This window comes from Schistocerca piceifrons, chromosome 5 (genome assembly GCF_021461385.2).
Source record: "Schistocerca piceifrons isolate TAMUIC-IGC-003096 chromosome 5, iqSchPice1.1, whole genome shotgun sequence".
NCBI classification, from domain to species: domain Eukaryota; kingdom Metazoa; phylum Arthropoda; class Insecta; order Orthoptera; family Acrididae; genus Schistocerca; species Schistocerca piceifrons.
Window position 1 is genome coordinate 680,162,518 of NC_060142.1, and position 15,194 is coordinate 680,177,711.

Here is a 15,194-nt window from a genome sequence, read left to right on the forward strand (position 1 = left end):
GATCACAAATTTAGCATTGGAGGTCAGCGTGGAGGGTAAAAATCGTAGAGGGAGACCAAGAGATGAATACACTAAGCACATTCAGAAGGATGTAGGTTGTAGTAGGTACTGGGAGATGAAGAAGCTTGCACAGGATAGAGTAGCATGGAGAGCTGCATCAAACCAGTCTCAGGACTGAAGACCACAACAACAACAAACGGGTATTCATTGGACAAATATATTATACTAGAACTGACATGTGATTACATTTTCAAGCAATTTGGGTGCATAGATCCTGAGAAATCAGTACCCTGAACAACCACCCCTGGCCGTAATAACGGCCTTGATATGCCTGGGCATTGAGTGAAACAGAGCTTGGATGGCGTGTACAGTTACAACTGCCCATGCACCTTCAACACGATACCACAGAGTAGCGACTGGCGTATTGTGACGAGCCAGTTGCTCGGCCCCCATTGATCAGACTTTTTCAATTGGTGAGAGATCTGGAGAATGTGCTGGCCAGGGCATCAGTCGAACATTTTCTGCACCCTTAAAGGCCTGTACAGGACCTGCAACATGCGGTCGTGCATTATCCTGCTGAATTGTAGGGTTTTGCAGGAATCGACTGAAGGGTAGAGGCACGGGTCATAACACATCTGAAATGTAACGTCCACTGTTCAAAGTGCCGTCAATGCGAGCAAGAGGTGACCGAGACGTGTAACCAATGGCACCCCATACCATCACGCTGAGTGATACGGCATTATAGCTATGACGAATACACGCTTCTAATGTGCGTTCACCGCGATGTCGCCAAACACGGATGCGACCATCATGATGCTGTAAAAAGAACCTGGACTCATCCGAAGAAATGACGTTTTGCCATTCGTGAACCCAGGTTCGTCGTTGAGTACACCATCGCAAGCGCTCCTGACTGTGATGCAGCGTCAAGGGTAACCGCAGCCACGGTCTCCGAGCTGATAGTCCATGCTGCTGCAGACGTCGTCGAACTGTTCGTGCAGATGGTTGTTGTCTTGGAAACGTCCCCAACTGTTGACTCAGGGATCGAACGTGGCTGCACGATCCGTTACAGCCATGCGGATAAGATGCCTGTCATCTCGACTGCTAGTGATACGAGGCCGTTGGGATCCAGCACGGCGTTCCGTATTACGCTCCTGAACCCACCGATACCATATTCTGCTAACAGTCACTGGATTTCGACCAACGCGGGCAGCAATGTCGCGATACGATAAACCGCAATCGCGATAGGCTAGAATCCGACCTTTACCAAAGTTTGAAACGTGATGGTACGCATTTCTCCTCCTTACACGAGGCATCACAACAACGTTTCACGAGGCAACGCCGGTCAACTGCTGTTTGTGTATGAGAAATCGGTTGGAAACTTTCCTCATGTCAGCACGTTATAGGTGTCGGCACCGGGGCTAACGTTGTGTGAATGCTCTGAAAAGCTAATAATTTGCGGATCACAGCATCTTCTTCCTGTAGGTTAAATTTCGCGTCTGTAGCACGTCATCTTCGTGGTGTAGCAATTTTAATGGCCTCTTGAAAGATCCTTTCCAATAATGTCACAGAAGAAGCGTTTCGTTCCAGTGTTCCAGTTTTTTTTTTTAAAGTTTCTGTCATGATTCTGCAGGTATAAACGTAGCACCTCTTTCATAATGGTCCACATTCAGTCCTTGATTTGTGATATCTTATTCTGGCGGCACACAGCACGTTTTCTCAGTTGTCCCATTACCGACGAACCTACGCAGGATGTCTCCACAGCGTCTCTCTAACACCCCCTCCCCCTTTCCCCCCTTCGGCCCCACACGTTTGATGTGCACCCTGTCTCCTCATTTCATGATGCATCTGTAATGATATTCTACAGTGCGATGTACCCGCACGCAGAGGCCAACAACGGATGTAATAAAAAAAACAAATCGTGGTTTCATGGTTATTGGGATCTCCTATCCCTCGTTCCTTCCGCACTTAAGGACTGGCACTCGAACAGTCGCCCGTTTTAGTTATCTTAGTTTCCTTGGATGGGAGGGGGTAGGTATAGGTGTAGTCAGGTTAGAAACGGCTGAAGGGGGATTAGTTTGGTAGGGCCATAAATGGCGATGCCTCGTAGGGTGTGCCCTGTTTCTTTTATCTTTTTCTTAGTTTCTTTTGCTAGGTCCCCTCAAAGCTCCAATCCTTGTAAAAATAGAATAAAAATAAAAAAATAAGGTCGAGGTGACAGCTTACGTGGAACAAAAGGAAGCAAACAAGTTCAGGGCGGCTGACGGCCGTACGGGAGCCTGGGTTCGATTCCCAGTATAAACAGTGATTTTTTATTCCTTTTTGGGAGGACTGGTATATGGTGTACTTGTGCTCGAGGCCAACTGAGGGGACTACTCGATGGATTATCAGTCATCACAAGGTGAAGAAACCCAACAACGACAGCGAGTGAGGTGTGCTGACCACACACCCTTCCCTGCTGCATCCGATGCCGCCATTGGCAGAGGATGACACGGCAGCCGGTAAGGACCGACTGACCAGAATGTGGAGCTGTACCTACCTTTTATCTTCTTAACAAAAAATTTGGAGATCGTTGGATCGGTCGTTCAGTAAGTAGAAAATGGCCTGCATACTCACCAAACTTAATACCCTTGGAGTTTTATACGTCGGAAAAATTAAAAGAAATAATGCCCCTGGAGTTTTATATGCGGGAATAATAAAAGGAAGAGATCTATACGGAAACAGTGACTACTCCCAAAGATTTGAAATGGCATACAATATGGGCCTGTGCTGCGATAAGTCCAGATGAAATTCAGTATGTAGTGTTGTCTGCCCAGAATAACTTCGCAGCAAAGGCCAGTGGCCAGGGTCAATATTCTGAGCACTTAATGTGACAGTCGAAGGGAGAATGGTTTGTGGTGCTGTTACCTCGTTACTTTTTGAATAGCTTCCAAACATGTCATGTGTTTGAAGACCTCTTGAAAGATCCTTTCCAATAATGTCACAGAAGAAGCGTTTCGTTCCAGTGTTCCTGTTTTTGTTTTTTTTTTTTTTTTAAGTTGCTGTCATGATTCTGCAGGTATAAACGTTAAAAATTACCTGTCTGCATATCAGGGCGGTCTGAAACAGTATGAAAATCTTGTGGGAGTGTTCCAAAGGACGTTGTACTGAGAAATAATTATCAAGAAAACAATTCGATGCGTTGCGCAGTTTCCGAATTATATAGCATCGACGTCAGCCAAATCAGGTCGTTGAAACAATTGCACACTCTAAAATGCGGTAATGTACAGACGTCTGAGGATTCGTGAGTTACCACTTGTTCAAATGTTCGTCATCAGTTCAAACGCGCCTTTCTGGGAAGGGATAAATTTAAGCTAGGTTAGCAAAAGCTACGTTTGTTCGGGTTGAGGACAGGAAAGATGGACACCGCCTATGGCAGGCTGCTTGAATTTGCTCGCACGAGGACCTGATTGGCTAACTTCAATGCTAAATAACACGGAAACGGCGCAACGTATCGAATTTTCTTCGTAACAGTTATTTCTCAGCACTAACTACCCTGCAACCCCCTCACAAACTTCTCAGACTCTTTCTGACCACCCTGTATAATTTAGTGCACACCCATAGCAATATGTTTACTTGTTCAGGAAACATTTGTGGTTTGTCTAGATTGCCTGCCCCACTATTGCAGTAAGCAGTCTTATATGAATCTTCTTGAGTGATTGTTTCAGTGCTAACGTGCCAAGAAATATATCTTTCATTACCTTAATTACCTCAGCTGTGTATTCCGATCCTTATTTACATTTTTATGGATGTTACATGGACATCCGTTCGTGAACTTTATGGAATGATGAGTATTACTGTTCCCAGTACCGTTTAATTATTACCACATTAGGAGCTATATAGATGAGAAGAACAATATTGCAGGAGTGATATAAAAGTGTCAAGATGTCGGCGAAGTCTTTCCCGAATACTAGTTAGTAACTTTTTTATGCAACTTCTTCACCTGTTTCCGGCTAGATATTACTGGCGTACAGTTTTTCAAGCGCCAGAGTACGAAGAGACTCTTTTCAGAGAGACCAGCACTCACTTCTGTTTTAGATAGTGAAACGCGTATGTATTCAGTACCAGCGATGGCGAGGCATGACAGAATCTCTGACCAGAGAGTTATTTATCGCATATCGCAGTAGTACGTAGCGAGTCGGCAGAAACTGTTGTTGTGTGTACGGAGTCGCGAGAGGATGTAGTCAGTAGACTGTAGTAGCGAGTGGACGGTTGTACTGAGCGGGCGTCGGCATGGGTCGGCGGCGTGCTCTCCTTCCATCTCTGGTCACGATTCAGGACGAGGTATTTTGTTTTAGAAGGTAATGAAGCAGCATTGCGCTCAGCTAATGACATATGTTAATTGTAATTAATTTCTTCAAGAATTGCCCCAATAACAATTTTCTTATAAAGTAACTGTTTTAAAGAAAAAGATTCATTTCAAGTTAAATAATATTTCCCATGCATTCCCTCCAAGAATCAAAATTAAATATGGGCCAGCATTGCACGGAGCTGTGCCGAAAAATAAGAGCAGATATAGATGCAGTTTTACTGAGGTAAGAATTTTGGTTTCTCTAATCAGGTTTAATTATTTCACAGGGCCGAAGGTCAGCGCCGCTGCCCTTATAAAATTTGTCAGGTTTAATTATTAGTGTTCAGATGTTACACATACTTTATGCTTCATTATTTAATTAACATTATTGTGGGTTTAATGAGCAATCTTCATTCCTTAACATTTGTGTGGAGTTTACATTTGGGCCATTGTTATTCTTTAATTTTGCAAGCAGGTTACGCTTGGTTCATTATTATTATGCAGTTTTGTAGGAAGATAACATTTCACTTAACATTGACCTTCATATTCTTGCTGGGAGGTTACTTATAAAATTTTGCGGGGAGGTTACAATAGTGATTACTGACATGTACATATTAGCATATTTGCAGCTACAAATTTTTCTGTTTATTTGCTTCGAGCGCTATATGAAAAGAAAAACTGACGTACTGCTAAAGCCCATGTAACGAACATAGCTAAACACAGCCAGTCCAAAATAGAAATGTTTTCCGAGCGTAGAAGGTATCGTCAAATAACAATTTTTAAACAACTTTTCATGGGTGTATTTGCTTCCGCTGAACTCGGGCGTTTGTTATTTAAACTCTGCGTTCGAATGATGTATCCCAGAATCTTTTAAATGTAATTCAAATATGATTTTTTTCCTAATAAAGCGACCTGCTGTCCCTGTTTACTGGTGTATTAGTACTGTATAACGGTACTATGTGTATAGCGCCAACAACTGTTAGGAAACTCTACCACAGGATGTTTGTACTGCTTATCCCTTCAGAACTGTGAGAGAAATATACACTCCTGGAAATGGAAAAAAGAACACATTGACACCGGTGTGTCAGACCCACCATACTTGCTCCGGACACAGCGAGAGGGCTGTACAAGGAATGATCACATGCACGGCACAGCGGACACACCAGGAACCGCGGTGTTGGCCGTCGAATGGCGCTAGCTGCGCAGCATTTGTGCACCGCCGCCATCAGTGTCAGCCAGTTTGCCGTGGCATACGGAGCTCCATCGCAGTCTTTAACACTGGTAGCATGCCGCGACAGCGTGGACGTGAACCGTATGTGCAGTTGACGGACTTTCAGCGAGGGCATATAGTGGGCATGCGGGAGGCCGGGTGGACGTACCGCCGAATTGCTCAACACGTGGGGCGTGAGGTCTCCACAGTACATCGATGTTGTCGCCAGTGGTCGGCGGAAGGTGCACGTGCCCGTCGACCTGGGACCGGACCGCAGCGACGCACGGATGCACGCCAAGACCGTAGGATCCTACGCAGTGCCGTAGGGGACCGCACCGCCACTTCCCAGCAAATTAGGGACACTGTTGCTCCTGGGGTATCGGCGAGGACCATTCGCAACCGTCTCCATGAAGCTGGGCTACGGTCCTGCACACCGTTAGGCCGTCTTCCGCTCACGCCCCAACATCGTGCAGCCCGCCTCCAGTGGTGTCGCGACAGGCGTGAATGGAGGGACGAATGGAGACGTGTCGTCTTCAGCTATGAGAGTCGCTTCTGCCTTGGTGCCAATGATGGTCGTCTGCGTGTTTGGCGCCGTGCAGGTGAGCGTCACAATCAGGACTGCATACGACCGAGGCACACGGGGCCAACACCCGGCATCATGGTGTGGGGAGCGATCTCCTACACTGGGCGTACACCACTGGTGATCGTCGAGGGGACACTGAATAGTGCACGGTACATCCAAACCGTCATCGAACCCATCGTTCTACCATCCCTAGACCGGCCAGGGAACTTGCTGTTCCAACAGGACAATGCACGTCCGCATGTATCCCGTGCCACCCAACGTGCTCTAGAAGGTGTACGTCAACTACCCTGGCCAGCAAGATCTCCGGATCTGTCCCCCATTGAGCATGTTTGGGACTGGATGAAGCGTCGTCTCACGCGGTCTGCACGTCCAGCACGAACGCTGGTCCAACTGAGGCGCCAGGTGGAAATGGCATGGCAAGCCGTTCCACAGGACTACATCCAGCATCTCTACGATCGCCTCCATGGGAGAATAGCAGCCTGCATTGCTGCGAAAGGTGGATATACACTGTACTACTGCCGACATTGTGCATGCTCTGTTGCCTGTGTCTATGTGCCTGTGGTTCTGTCAGTGTGATCATGTGATGTATCTGACCCTAGGAATGTGTCAATAAAGTTTCCCCTTCCTGGGACAATGAATTCACGGTGTTCTTATTTCAATTTCCAGGAGTGTAGTTTAGCGTATGGAAGCATATATAAGTATAGCACTCGATTTTAAATTTTAGTATAGCCAACAACATTTGATACTGTCAAATGATATGTTTTTTCAATGCGTAAAATTCTTGTTCATTGTTCACTGGTACGAAAAAAAAAACCACAACGTTTATCTTTTGTTTCTTCTCTTAGCCGTACAGTTTTGGCAGTGTAACTTCTGTCTTCTCACTAGTAATCTGGCTTGGGGATTGAAATGTGGAACTTTTTTGTAATATCCGGTATTCGCAGGACGTGTACTTTTCCAATGCCGCTGTTATTTATGATTTTATCTGTTGTGCTAAGAAATTTACTGATGTTTGGATTTTATTTTCGGGTGTTTGCTATAGATGATTACTTATTTTAATCACAAATGCTATTTCATACGGGAGATTACCGATTTTAGCCGTTGTCGAACAATTTAAAATTTTTTTCGCGTTAATGACATTGTAATACGTCAACCTTGTCACCGTGTAGAGATGCCTCAATGTCACAAAGTGAGGTTTAAAGCTGACAATCGTCTGCATTAAACATGAGCTGTAACTCAAAATAAGAAATCAGCTATTACGTTCCAACGGATGCTACATCCCTTCAAATACACGATGTCCATTCTTATCAAAGATCTAATTTTGTTTAAGATTTTTCCTCCGCATAGTTCATCACTTCGATCTGTATAGTGTGTATGAATTGCCATTGTGTCGAAAATTTACAGTTGGATCTGTTTTCTCACTCTTACCTCTCATAACTCTTGGAATTGTGTCACACATTCTTTGAAATGTGAATATCTTATTAAGCACGGTGAAAAACGTTTAATGGAGAAGTAAGTGGACCAAAATACTTTTTAATCTAAAATAATTTAGGGTTAAATGACAAGTGCGAAAAAACAGCTGCATTTTCGATCGCTAAAGATTCCATTACGCTATAATACACTGCTGGCCATTAAAATTGCTACCCACGAAAATGACGTGCTACAGACGCGAAATTTAACCGACAGGAAGAAGATGCTGTGATATGCAAATTATTAGCTTTTCAGAGCATTCACACAAGGTTGGCGCCGGGGACGACACCTACAACGTGCTGATATGAGGCAAGTTTCCAACCGATTTCCCATACACAAACAGCAGTTGACCGGCGTTGCCTCGTGAAACGTTGTTGTGATGCCTCGTGTAAGGAGGAGAAATGCGTACCATCACGTTTCCGACTTTGATAAAGGTCAGATTGTAGCCTATCGCGATTACGGTTTATCGTATCGCGACATTGCTGCTTGAGTGGGTCGAGATCCAGTGAATGTTAGCAGAATATGGAATCGGTGGGTTCAGGATGGTAATACGGAACGCCGTGCTGGATCCCAACTGCCTCGTATCATAAGCAGTCGAGATGACACGCATCTTATCCGCATGGCTGTAACGGATCGCCCAGCCATGTCTCGATCCCTCAGTCAACAGATGGGGACATTTGCAGGACAACAACCATCTGCACGAACAGTTCGACGACGTTTGCAGCAGCACGGACTATCGGCTCAGAGACATGGCTGCGGTTACCCTTGATGCTGCATCACAGACAAGAGCGCCTGCGATGGTGTACTCAACGGCGAACCTGGGTGCACGAATGGCAAAACGTCATTTCTTCGGATGAATCCAGGTTCTGTTTACAGCATCATGATGGTCGCATCCGTGTTTGGCGACATCGCGGTGAACGCACATTGGAAGCGTGTATTCGTCATCGGAATATTGGTGTATCACCAGCTGTGATGGTATGGGGTGCCATATGTCTCGGTCACCTCTTGTTCGCATTGACGGCAATTTGAACAGTGGACGTTACATTTCAGATGTGTTACGACCCGTGGCCCTACCCTTCATGCCGGCCGGAGTGGCCGTGCGGTTCTAGGCGCTACAGTCTGGAACCGAGCGACCGCTACGGTCGCAGGTTCGAATCCTGCCTCGGGAATGGATGTGTGTGTTGTCCTTAGGTTAGTTAGGTTTAGTTAGTTCTAAGTTCTAGGCGACTGATAACCTCAGCAGTTACGTCGCATAGCGCTCAGAGCCATTTGAACCATCTACCCTTCATTGGATCCCTGCGAAACCCTACATTTCAGCAGGATAATGCACGACCGCATGTTGCAAGTCCTGTACGTGCCTTTCAGGATACAGAAAATGTTCGACTGCTGCCCTAGCCAGCACATTCACCAGATCTCTCATCAATTGAAAACGTCTGGTCAATGGTGGCCGAGCAACTGGCTCGTCACAATACGCCAGTCACTACTCTTGATGAACTGTGGTATCGTGTTGAAGCTGCATGGGCTGCTGTACCTGTACACACCATCCAAGCTCTGTTTCAGTCAATGCCCAGGAGTATCAAGGCCGTTATTACGGCCAGAGGTGGTAGTTCTGGGTACTGATTTCTCAGGATATATGCATCCAAATTGCGTGACAATGTAATCACATGTCAGTTCTAGTATAATATATTTGTCCAATGAATCACTTGCATTTCTTCTTGGTGTAGCAATTTTAATGGCCAGTAGTGAAATTCGAATTCCTGCGGAAGTTTACTGTTACCGTAGGCTGAAAGTATATACCCAGTATATTATTGAGTTGCCTTGACGAAACCTAATGTTATACTAAGTGAGAATCCAGTCTGTGACCACCACGGACGGTTGTTTGTTCACTGTATATTCAATTGGTACTGTTCTTACAGTTTGTAACACTGCGGGTTTAAATTTGTCTTAATGAGCAATAAGGGTATTTTTTCAGATTCATCTGAATTGCGTCATATAAAGTAATGTCTCCAAATATTTTATGTGAAAACTCTCAATAATTTTTAAATAAAAAAAATGTTATTAAAATTCTATGTCTTTATCCTTCATATCTACCTATTTGCAGCCTTCTGCCGTTACAGGGCACAGAATTGTAGTATGTAACATTGCGGAGTGTAACGGAATTATGTCGATTCGTGATATACAGCTTACTGTAAACGATTTTCGGTGATGATGATATTTGGTTTGTGGGACGCTGAACTGCGCTTTTTATCAGCGCCAGTACAAATTTCCAATTATGAAACGTCCCCTTTGAACAATTTATACAAGACTGTGCTTAAACTGACCCACAATATTTTGTTAGCGCAACGCAGTCTGACTTTCAATAATCCCTACAAATGAATGGCCCTGACTAACATTAAACTATACCTTTCACAAATCACTTACCTCACAAAAATCTTTGCTGCTCAAGCTACTGCAATACAGCGAGCGCCACTACTGCCAGCTAAATAAAAGATTCAAACTATGGAAGGCACTAACTACTGATAGGGATAGTTAGCAAATGAAAGATATTAATAGAGAACAAACAATGTATTTACCTTGATATCATCATATATAAATATAGCAGTTCATGACAAATTTCAGAACTTCGCCATCTCTCTCCCCACATCTACCACTGCTGGCGGCTCACCTCCAACTGCGCAACACTACGCGTTGTTCACAGCCAGCTGCCGCTGCCCAACACTACAATGGCGAGTATTACAACAATGCAAAGCAGACACAGACTGCCCACAGCACAGCCAGTGATTTTCATACAGAGGTGGCGTTACCAATAAAAAAACCTAAACAGCCTACTTACATAGCCCCCATGCTCCCCACAAAAAATTTTACAAATTGGATTGGGCAGTGGCCAATACAGATTTGAAAAAAATTTCATAATTACAATAACAAAGAAATCAAATGCACACACTTATTGATACAATGTTGGTCAAAAGCTCAAATTGTCTCACAGTCCATAAAGACAGTTCTGATCGTTCATCACGGTAAAATAGTAGTGTTTTTCTCAAAGTCTGAGCAGTAGAAGAAAATGCACACGGAAGTAGTGGATTTCCATGCAATCTTGAAGAAGTAGTGTTGTCCTTCCAACGGAAAGACAGTGCTGACTCTTGACATGCTGACAGGTAATGGGCCACAATGGAGCAAACCCACAGCAGAGTCATTCGAAGTTTTGAAGAATATTGGTGGGTAGGTCATCACAGAGCAGACCCACTGTAGTCCTGGTAGAGATGGCCAGCAGCCATCTGTTGTGACTGTGCAGGTGCACAATCACCACTGAAGAGTCTTGCGGATAATGTAGCAAGTCCATAAACCACCACTTGTGCACTCACAAAGTTTTTGTAATTGTCCTTAGAACCAGCAATGCTGTTATCCAGTCCCTTGCTGAATTAGTAACACACGTGCAAACACTATCAGTCCCTACTTCTCACATATTGTCCATATACTATGACCAACGGAAATGTGTGCAGTGAAATGAATGCTTACAAGTTACTTAGTTTGATAAACTGGTGTCAATTACAATTTTATAACATGAGAATACAATAACAAAGGTACAGAATACATCATTAAAAACATAACAATACAGATAACATTTGTAGTACAGGCTTTACAAAAGAATCGAACTAACATATACATCAGTGGAATTATGGCATGAGTACATACATTAAAGATCACAATAACTTTTGAAACATCAACTTCACACATGAGCATTAAACAGAACAGAATTAATAATGTCTAACATCTTTACAAAGTAAATAACATATTATTAATGCCTTTTATATTCGAGGATAACAGTATTCCTCATCATAGTGAATGTAGCTTAATATTAAAAGAAGAAAAAATTCTATGAAACTACACAGAGACAGGAAGAAAACAGATACACAAGGGTACACAAACATATAGTGGGATAACACAAAAGGGAAAGGACAGGGTTTGTTTTACTGCAGTATTTTGCATGGAGATCTCCCTTTGTTCATCATTATTCCCAAAAAGTCCTATCTAAGCCTGCTTTCTCTATTCTGTTCATATTTCTTTCAAAATAATTATTTCTGATTGTACAATACTCATTTTCGCCCAAATCTTTTTCATATAACTTCGCAACGCATTCTTTACCTACTCTCCATAGTCAGTTTCTTATATAGTCTACCCCTCTTAAGCTAACTTAAATCTACTGAGCTCAGATGCTAAACTAAGGGACGAGGCAATGCAGCAGCACATAAAACAATTAATATAAACAGCAATGAAAAAAAATGGAAAATCGCAAAGCAAGCTACAGTAAATCTAAATTACCAAGCAATTCAACATTACAACTAATATGAGGCAATGCGCAGCAAACAAAAAAATAAATCTGGCTTAGCAGAGTAACACAAATTAAGGTTCAGTAGCACTATGCCTGGCAAGCAGCAGCTTATATCTAAACATGACATAGCTCAAGCAGAAAAAATATTACAGTAAAAACAACAATGCAGATAAGGGAAATGTATATTCACATCTTAATGTCTATGTAATTAAAGTGGTGCACCACAAATTATTCTACAAAAGAAATTACCAAGTACTTGAAAAGAAAATTATAGATGCAGTTACTGTTATTAGTCCCTTCTTATTGTTCTCTCCATTCCAAGAGCTCCTTTTTCGAAGAATGTGGATCAGAAAATAATTATTTAATAAATCTGTTGACAGAAAGTGTTCACATTAGCAGATGCATTTAAGTTTATTTTATAAAACCAATGCTGCAACACAGCTGGAAACCAGATATTAAACAAAATGAGCAATCTCTTAACTACAAAGACAATAGATGTAAAATGTTTCTAATCATTTCATTAGGCATTTTAGTAAATATCATAAATTACGAGCTCCACAGTATTCTTTCAACAAGGAAATGTCAATAGCGAGGACAATGGCCTCCCCTTTCTTTTTTTCTACCTGTGCTTCTGATGAGGCATTCACTAATGACTTGTCCTCCCGGCGTCTGACACAGCTGCGTGCCCACGACGCATTACGTGCAGGTGGTCACTTAACTTTCTTACGGAAATATTTACGACAGCATTTTCTGCTACTGTGACAGTCTCATATACAAAATTTCACGGGTAGAGAATTTGCGTTACAAATGTGTAGAAACAAAACCCTATAAATATAACAGTGTCCAAAAAATTTTCGACGGCATTGTGATATATTCACGCATTTACGCACATTTCATAACTCTTAAAGTACGCTTCTTGGTTTCCAACATACTTCTTCACAAATCAGAGTCCCTAATCACTACTCATTATTCCTTACCTTATTCGTCGACACTTCTTCAGTATTTCATGATAACAAATACATAGCATACTCAAATAACTCATATAGCATCAGCTTATTGATCATAAACATACCTCAACAGCATAATACACATCGTTGTCGTAATAATAACATCATAACAGATCAATCACATCTCAAAATCGTCGTAGCTTTCTGAATATTTTAAACCTACAAAAAAATTCTCTGCTCATTTCAAAAGTGTCATCTACCTCAAATGTACTTTAAAATCATGCTCCCTTACCAAATACATCATTCAAAGCTCTCATAGTATCACAATGATTCCGAAAAAATATGAACAGTTTACAAAGTACAGACAAAATACAGTTTCATAAGTGTGAAGTTACCCAACTGTGTATTGCGTAAACATGTGTTACTGATGTAGTAAAAAAATGTTTATCTCTCAGTTAAATGATCAGATAGCTGTGTAATTTGTGTGTTAGAGAAATATGGTACCGATGTGTAAAGTTGTATAAGCAAATACCATATTAGCTAGGGTTCCTTGTGGTTGCTACATACATGGTACACAAAGTAAGCGTGTACCCCCCTGCGGATAAATGTAATTATACCCTCAGGTGTTACAGATTACAGCAATGGAATGAAATGTATCACGGAAAACTTTCTTTGTAATTCAAAAATCTTTAAAAATAAATGTTTTAAGTACAAAATTAATCACTCAAATACGTGTACTGTAGCGCGTAAATGTGCGTCTTGTTGCAACATAATCTGTGTGGAAGTCTCGTAGTTATCGTCCTCCGAAAGCTAAGTTCTGCAGAAGTCAATGTACGAGGGCAGTTCAATAAGTAATGCAACACTTTTTTTTCTCGGCCAATTTTGGTTGAAAAAACCGAAAATTTCTTGTGAAATATTTTCAAACATTCCCGCTTCGTCTCGTATAGTTTCATTGACTTCCGACAGGTGGCAGCGCTGTACGGAGCTGTTAAAATGGCGTCTGTAACGGATGTGCGTTGCAAACAACGGGCAGTGATCGAGTTTCTTTGGCGGAAAACCAGGGCATCTCAGATATTCATAGGCGCTTGCAGAATGTCTACGGTGATCTGGCAGTGGTCAAAAGCACGGTGAGTCGTTGGGCAAAGCGTGTGTCATCATCGCCGCAAGGTCAAGCAAGACTGTCTGATCTCCCGCATGCGGGCCGGCCGTGCACAGCTGTGACTCCTGCAATGGCGGAGTGTGCGAACACACTCGTTCGAAATGATCGACGGATCACCATCAAACAACTCAGTGCTCAACTTGACATCTCTGTTGGTAGTACTGTCACAATTGTTCACCAGTTGGGATATTCAAAGGTTTGTTCCCGCTGGGTCCCTCGTTGTCTAACCGAACACCATAAAGAGCAAAGGAGAACAATCTGTGCGGAATTGCTTGCTCGCCATGTGGCTGAGGGTGACAATTTCTTGTCAAAGATTGTTACAGGCGATGAAACATGGGTTCATCACTTCGAACCGGAAACAAAACGGCAATCAATGGAGTGGTGCCACACCCACTCCCCTACCAAGAAAAAGTTTAAAGCCATACCCTCAGCCGGTAAAGTCATGGTTACAGTCTTCTGGGACGCTGAAGGGGTTATTCTGTTCGATGTCCTTCCCCATGGTCAAACGATCAACTCTGAAGTGTATTGTGCTAATCTTCAGAAATTGAAGAAACGACTTCAGCGTGTTCGTAGGCACAAAAATCTGAACGAACTTCTCCTTCTTCATGACAACGCAAGACCTCACACAAGTCTTCGCACCCGAGAGGAGCTCACAAAACTTTAGTGGACTGTTCTTCCTCATGCACCCTACAGCCCCGATCTCGCACCGTCGGATTTCCATATGTTTGGCCCAATGAAGGACGCAATCCGTGGGAGGCACTACGCGGATGATGAAGAAGTTATTGATGCAGTACGACGTTGGCTCCGACATCGACCAGTGGAATGGTACCGTGCAGGCATACAGGCCCTCATTTCAAGGTGGCGTAAGGCCGTAGCATTGAATGGAGATTACGTTGAAAAATAGTGTTGTGTAGCTAAAAGATTGGGGAATAACCTGGTGTATTTCAATGCTGAATAAAACAACCCCTGTTTCAGAAAAAAAAAGTGTTGCATTACTTATTGAACTGCCCTCGTACTTACCTCATAATACACAAAAGTGAAATGCTTTGCGTATAAATGTCTTAGTTATTACGCTTATTGCCGTGATGAGGAAAGTACTGTGCTGTAACGTATTGTTGTGCTACGGAAAAGGCAGTCTCATTGTAGCTATACCGCAAAAGTTACTACTAAA